We start from the raw sequence: 6340 nt of genomic DNA on the forward strand, positions 1-6340 counted from the left end.
TGAACACAATTGAACAGAATCTTTGTAAGTGTGAATTTGTGGTACTGGAGAAATTGACTCTCCACATAGGAAAAAATTAAAGTATTACCTGGCAAAAATAAACTCCAGGTGAGTAAAGATGTAAATGTAAAAGGCAAAATATTATAGTTTGATAAGAAAATATAGGAGTGTATGTTCATGACTTTGGTGGTCAGCAGGATTTCATACAACATTATATTTTTAAAAAAGACATCTTAGTGGAAAAAAATCATAGATTTAATGATATTATAATTTGAAAACTTCTGTGTAACTAAGTAAATTAAAGATAAGAAACAAACTTGGAAGGTATATTTACAAAATACAGAATTTCAAAAGTGTTCATTTCTAGCACATACTGAAGAACTAAAATCAACAAGGAAGAAAAACAACCTAATAGAAAAATCGGAAAAGAATATGAAAAGACAAATCAGACCTTCACTAGTCATCAAGGAAATGCAGATTAAAGACAAGATAATATGTCACATCCATCAGTATGACAAAAATGTGAACCTAAGTCAAGGGTGTAGAGAAATAAGAATTCTCTTAACACTGCTGGTAGAATTGTAAAGTATTACAACTGTTTTTGAGAGCAATTAGGCAATATCTGGTAAAGGTGAAGATGCACATATTCTGTAACACAAACACTTTTTAGACTTAGGTATGTACCCTAGAAAAAGGCTTGCATGTGTGAATAAATATATACAAGTATGTTCTTTGTAGCATTTTTTTGTAATAGTGAATTACTACATGCAACTTACATCATTATCAATAAAAGAATGAATAAATTGTATAATAGATAATTATGATGCATGAAAATTAATAAGTTGGAGCTGCTTATGAACAGAGTTAAATTTCTTTTAATAAGAGATAACAGGGACTTCCCTGGTGGTGCAGTGGTTAAGAATCCGCCTGCCAATGCAGGGGACACAGGTTCGACCCCTGGTCCTGGAAGATCCCACGTCATGGAGCAGCTAAGCCCGTGTGCCACAACTACTGAGCCTGTGCTCTAGAGCCCGCGAGCCACAACCACCGAAGCCCACGCGCCTAGAGCCCGTGCTCTGCAACAAGAGAAGCCACCGCAATGAGAAGCCCACGCACTGCAACAAAGAGTAGCCCCTGCTCTCCGCAATTAGGGGAAGGCTGTGCACAGCAACGAAGACCCAATGCAGCCAAAAATTAATTAATCAATCAATTAATTAATTTTAAAGAAATGAAACAACAGATAAGTTATGCTGAGGTCCAGGGGATGTCAACTGCCTGAACCAGAATCTGTCCACACATCTTAATAAAAAAAACCCATGAGGTGTACAAAGAGTACAAATAAAGTTACACATGATTCATGCAATACTAGGAGGGTATCACAAACATCAAATTACCAGAAAATTGGTAAGTAGCAAACTCCAGCAGGAGCAAGCTTCCTCCACTGCTGCAAGACTCTAGATGCTGAGAGTAGAAGATGCAGGGCTTCAGAGAATCTTGGAAAAAGAGGAAAGAGTAGTGGATGATATAGACATAACATAGGCAAAATCAAACCCTGAGAAAAATGTCAAACATTAAGTGCCAAAAGACTGAACAAACACAGCCTGGGTCTTGGAAGGTTATAGTACTGGCTCTCAGGAAGGAGCCAGAGGTGGCAGCTTCAGATAAACATTGCTTCTGAGGGGGACGCAACTGCATTGACAAGGGGGTAGTGTCCTTTAAAGGCACGACGATGAAGGGAAAGAAGGAGGTAAGGGGAAAAATGAAGAGAAGTCATGCCAGCAGCCCCACCTCACCTCCACATACACGCAGCTGCCACCACTAAAAGCGTCTGTTAGAGGAATTGCACTTTATTGTACTGGCACAATAAAACACTTTCAACTAGGAAGGGTCTACAGAAGGCCTATTTTTTAATTTTTTTTTTGGCCGCACCATGCGGTTTGTGGGATCTTAGTTTCCCGACCAGGGATCGAACCTGGGCCCACAGCAGTGAAAGCACAGAGTCATAACCACTGGACTGCCAGGGAATTCCCCAAAAGGCCTATTTTTAAAAGAATCAGACCAACACAAAACTCAGAAGAAAACAGAGAAGGTGAATGGTAACATTCCACCTAATGAAAATTCTCCCCCAAGGAAACAGACAAACAAGCAAACAAAACCATAAGGCCAAGCTCCAAATTAAAATTAAATATCCTTAAGCAAGTGTTAGATAATATTGTGTACATATCAAATCTAGACCAGAAGTTTACAGCCCAAGAACAGAAATGGACAAAAATGGGATATAAGTGGTAAATATCTATACATATACACATAGATATCTATACATATACACATAGATAAGATAGAAATATAGAGATATATCTTAACCCAAACAGATACTACTTAGCCCAAAAGAAAAATCAGTGGAACTGTTTGTAGTTGTGTAGAACTGGGAAAAATACTGGAAAATATAAAGTACATGCTCATAGCTCAGCGCATGTGACATGTGCCAAGTTCTGGAATGGCACCAGAGACTAGAAAGGCTGAGTAGCAAAGGAGTGAAACATTGAGTTGTCTTGCAGAGCATTGGAGATAAAGTCCCATCGGAGGGGGAGGGAGCCTGAAACAAACACTCAACAGGTCTCCACTTCCAGACATTTGCCATATTTTGAATCTGCAAAGGGTAGGAACTAAGTTTAGATTTGCAAAAGGCAGAATTTTCAAGGCTAAGAAAAAAGAAAATATCCAATCAAAAACCCAAGTGGACCAATCCTGAAGAATGGGAATAAACTAGAGATGGACTGAATCCTCCTAAGTCTGCTGCCCAGCTCAAGACCTGATGGGATTTACTTGCCTTTCATGCTCTCTGACGAAAGGAAGGAAGAGTCATCACTTGATGGGAGGTATTACCTGGAGCCTCTAGTAGTTAAACACAATGACCAACATAAAATGTTACTAAAAATACGAAGAAGCAGAAATGTGTAATAATCTAAAAAGAAGGGTGAAATAGGAGACCCATAGATGGGAGTTAGAAGAAAAGACTTCTATTTTAATTTTGTACTGAAATATAGTTGATATACAATATTATGTTAGTTTTAGCTGTGCTACATAGTTATTTGATATTTGCATACATTATAAAATGTTCCACCACAGTAAGTCTAATAACCATCTGTCTCCCTACGGATTTATTGCAATATTATTACTTAGGCTGTATATGACATCTGCATGGTTTATTTCTTTTCTTTTTTTTTTTTTCCTCCCTCCCTCCCTCCTTATTTCTTATTTAAGTGGAGGTTTGTACCTCTTAACCCTCTTCACCTATTTTGCCCTTCCACCACCCTCCCCTCTGAACAACCATTGGCTTGTTTTCTGTATCTGTGAGTCTGTTTTCATTTTGTTTGTTTTGTATTTTACATTCCACATATAAGTGAGATCATACAGTGTTTGGCTTTCTCTGTCTGACTTATTTCACTTAGCATAATACTCTCTAGATCCATCCATGTTGTCACAAATTGCAATATCTCTTTTTTTTATGGCTGAGTAATATTCCATTGTATATGTATACCACATCTTCTTTATCCATTCATCTGTCAGAGGACACTTAGGTTGCTTGCATGTGTTGCGTATTGTAAATAATGTTACAAGTGAACATTGGGGTGCACATATCTTTTTGAAGAGTATTTTTGTTTTATTTGGAGAAATTGCCTAGAAGTAAAATTGTTGGATCACATGGTAATTCTACTTTAAATTTTTGAGGACTCTCCATACATTTTTCCATAGTAGCGGTGCCAATTTACATTCTACCAACAGTGCACGAGAGTTCCCTTTTCTCCACATCCTTGCCAACACTTGTTATTTGTCATTGCTTTGATGATAGCCATTCTGACAGGTGTGACGTGATATCCCATTGTGGTTTTGATATGCATTTCCCTGATAATTAGTGATGTTGAGAATCTTTTCATGCATCTGTTGGCCATTAGAATACCTTCTTCATTGGTGCTGTACTGTGTGTATATGTGTGTTGGGTGTGCAGGAGTAAAGTTAGTCTGACACAGTGATTGAGTGAGGTCAGAGTCAGCCAAGGGAGGCCCAGACACATCAGTTCTGTGTAACATTCCCGTGGCCATGGGCTGAGTCCAGCTGAGGTAAAACAGTTGCTCACAACCTTCCCCAGAACTTCTCTGTTGACTCCAGACGGGGCACCTGCCTACCTGTCAGGGAATATTGGGAGGCTTCTATCAACAACAAAAACTGGACAAGTAAAGAGGTTGATTATTCTGGCTGTTGCAATATAGACAGCTCCCTGGATCTGACTATCAGGGTGTCTCACTCAGGAGGTTTTGCCTTAGACCTTCATGGAAGGGGGTGAACAGTGGCTTCTGGGGGTTGTTCTGCAAGCAGAAGTCTCAGTCAGGTATCCGAACAGGAAATGCTTCTCTCCGCAGTCAACAAGTTTCAGGAGGACAGAGAGTTGTACCCTTGTCTAACCAGTCATGACAAGTGGTTCTAATCATAGCTAATTATTAATGAGCCGTAGAGCAGGAAACTGGAGACCTTGTGAGCAGGTTTGGGCAGAAGAGAAAGGTCTGTGTTTGCTGATCTTGTCAAACGAACATAATTTGTCTCCGAACAATGTAGGGATTAGAGTAATTTCTGAGGGATTTTGGCCAGAATACAAAATACACACACTTCATCTCCCTTGCCCCTTCCCCCAGCCCCTTCCCCTTGCTGCTGATCCTGAGAGGTCTTGTGTAGAAAGGGTGATATTTTTGGAAAAGGTTCGTGTGCCTAGAAATAGAGACAGATGTAGAGAACAAATGGACACCAAGGGGAGAAGGGAAGAGTGGGATGAACTGGGATATTGGGATTGACATATATACACTGATATGTATAAAATAGATAACTAATGAGAACCTACTGTATAACACAGGGAACTCCACTGTACAGTAGAAACTAACACAACACTGTAAAACAATTATACTCCAATTAAAAAAAAAAAAAGGTTGGTGTGCCTAGCATATACGTGGGGTTAGGAGTCCTGTGATATAAGGATGGAAAAACAGATTGGGCCTCATCGTGAAGGGCCTCTGGTGCCAGTTAGTAATTTACCCGCGTGCAGTGTTTCTCCGGCGAAAGTTCAGAGAATGAAATCTTGCAGAAAAGTAACTGCAGCAGTGGAGGGGTATATAAAGGCAGGACCAGTGAGAAGCTGGTAGTCCAACAAGAGAGGCTATGACAGCAGGTAGGATGAGAGATGATCAGGCTTAGAGATGGGTCATGGTCAGATATTTTCAGGTAGGACTGATAGAACCTGGTGGCCATTGAGCCCTGTGGCCTGTGGAATTGGGTCTATTAGGAGCATGGTGGTGTTGCAGAGAGCGTGGACTTTACAGCTAGGCCGGCCGAGTTCAGTATGATTCTGGCATTTACTAGCCCTGTGATTCTGAGCAAGGAATGGACACTTTCAGAGTTGAGTTCTCTTCTGTAAACACAGGCATAATGCCACTTACTTCTTTTTTTCCACAAAGATTGAATGACACGTGTATGTGAATCTAAAATAGGGCCTGGCACAAAATAAGCAGTTCATACATTTGAGTGCCCTTCAGCTGACATTCAAGGCTTCCCATATTTTGTTTCCCAAGCATCCTTCTAGGCAGAAGGCCCACGCTCCTGTAGCACTGCCCTCCCTCCAAAAATATAGGCCTACGTACGACTTCTCAGACGTGACCTACTCCTTCTGGTCTCTGAGTCTCTGCCCGTGCTATTTCTTTGCCTGGACTAGCCTCCCTCTCCTCACTTCTGATTGCTCTCTGGGGGAGTCCATTCTTCTTAAAGGCTGTGCTTCAAATAGTACCTCCGCTAAGAACACATCCTCTAGATCCCTGGGTGGAAATGATCCTTCCTTCTGTGAAACTCCTAAAGCACTTTATTGCAACCACTCTAAAGATTCTTACACTATACAGGTATCCGCTGCTTCTCGAAAGGCTGCTTTGCACCACTTCACTTTTGCAAAAACCTACATTAGTACCTGTTTTCACTAACCGAAAGAAATCCCACGAGGATTTTTGCTTTTACAAAAGAAGGCTAAAAGCCAAAAATAGCACTCAGTGTTTGTTTTGCCATGAGCCATTATAGAGGCAGCGCCACCCAGAGCAGTGAGAGTGACACTGCCAAGCTCCTTCCTGGAACCACACTTAGCATCTCAGCATCCATAGCTTTGAACTGTGTCTATGAGCACCTGTGCTTTCTATTTATTTTGTGCATCCGTTAGTGTTACCCCATTTTGGCTTAAGCAAGGTTTGGTAGGAAAGCTCTACTCTCAGATACCAGGAGAAACCTGTACTGCACTTTACCTGGCTATTTT

This window comes from Phocoena phocoena, chromosome 17, assembly GCF_963924675.1.
Source record: "Phocoena phocoena chromosome 17, mPhoPho1.1, whole genome shotgun sequence".
Taxonomy (NCBI): Eukaryota; Metazoa; Chordata; class Mammalia; order Artiodactyla; family Phocoenidae; genus Phocoena; species Phocoena phocoena.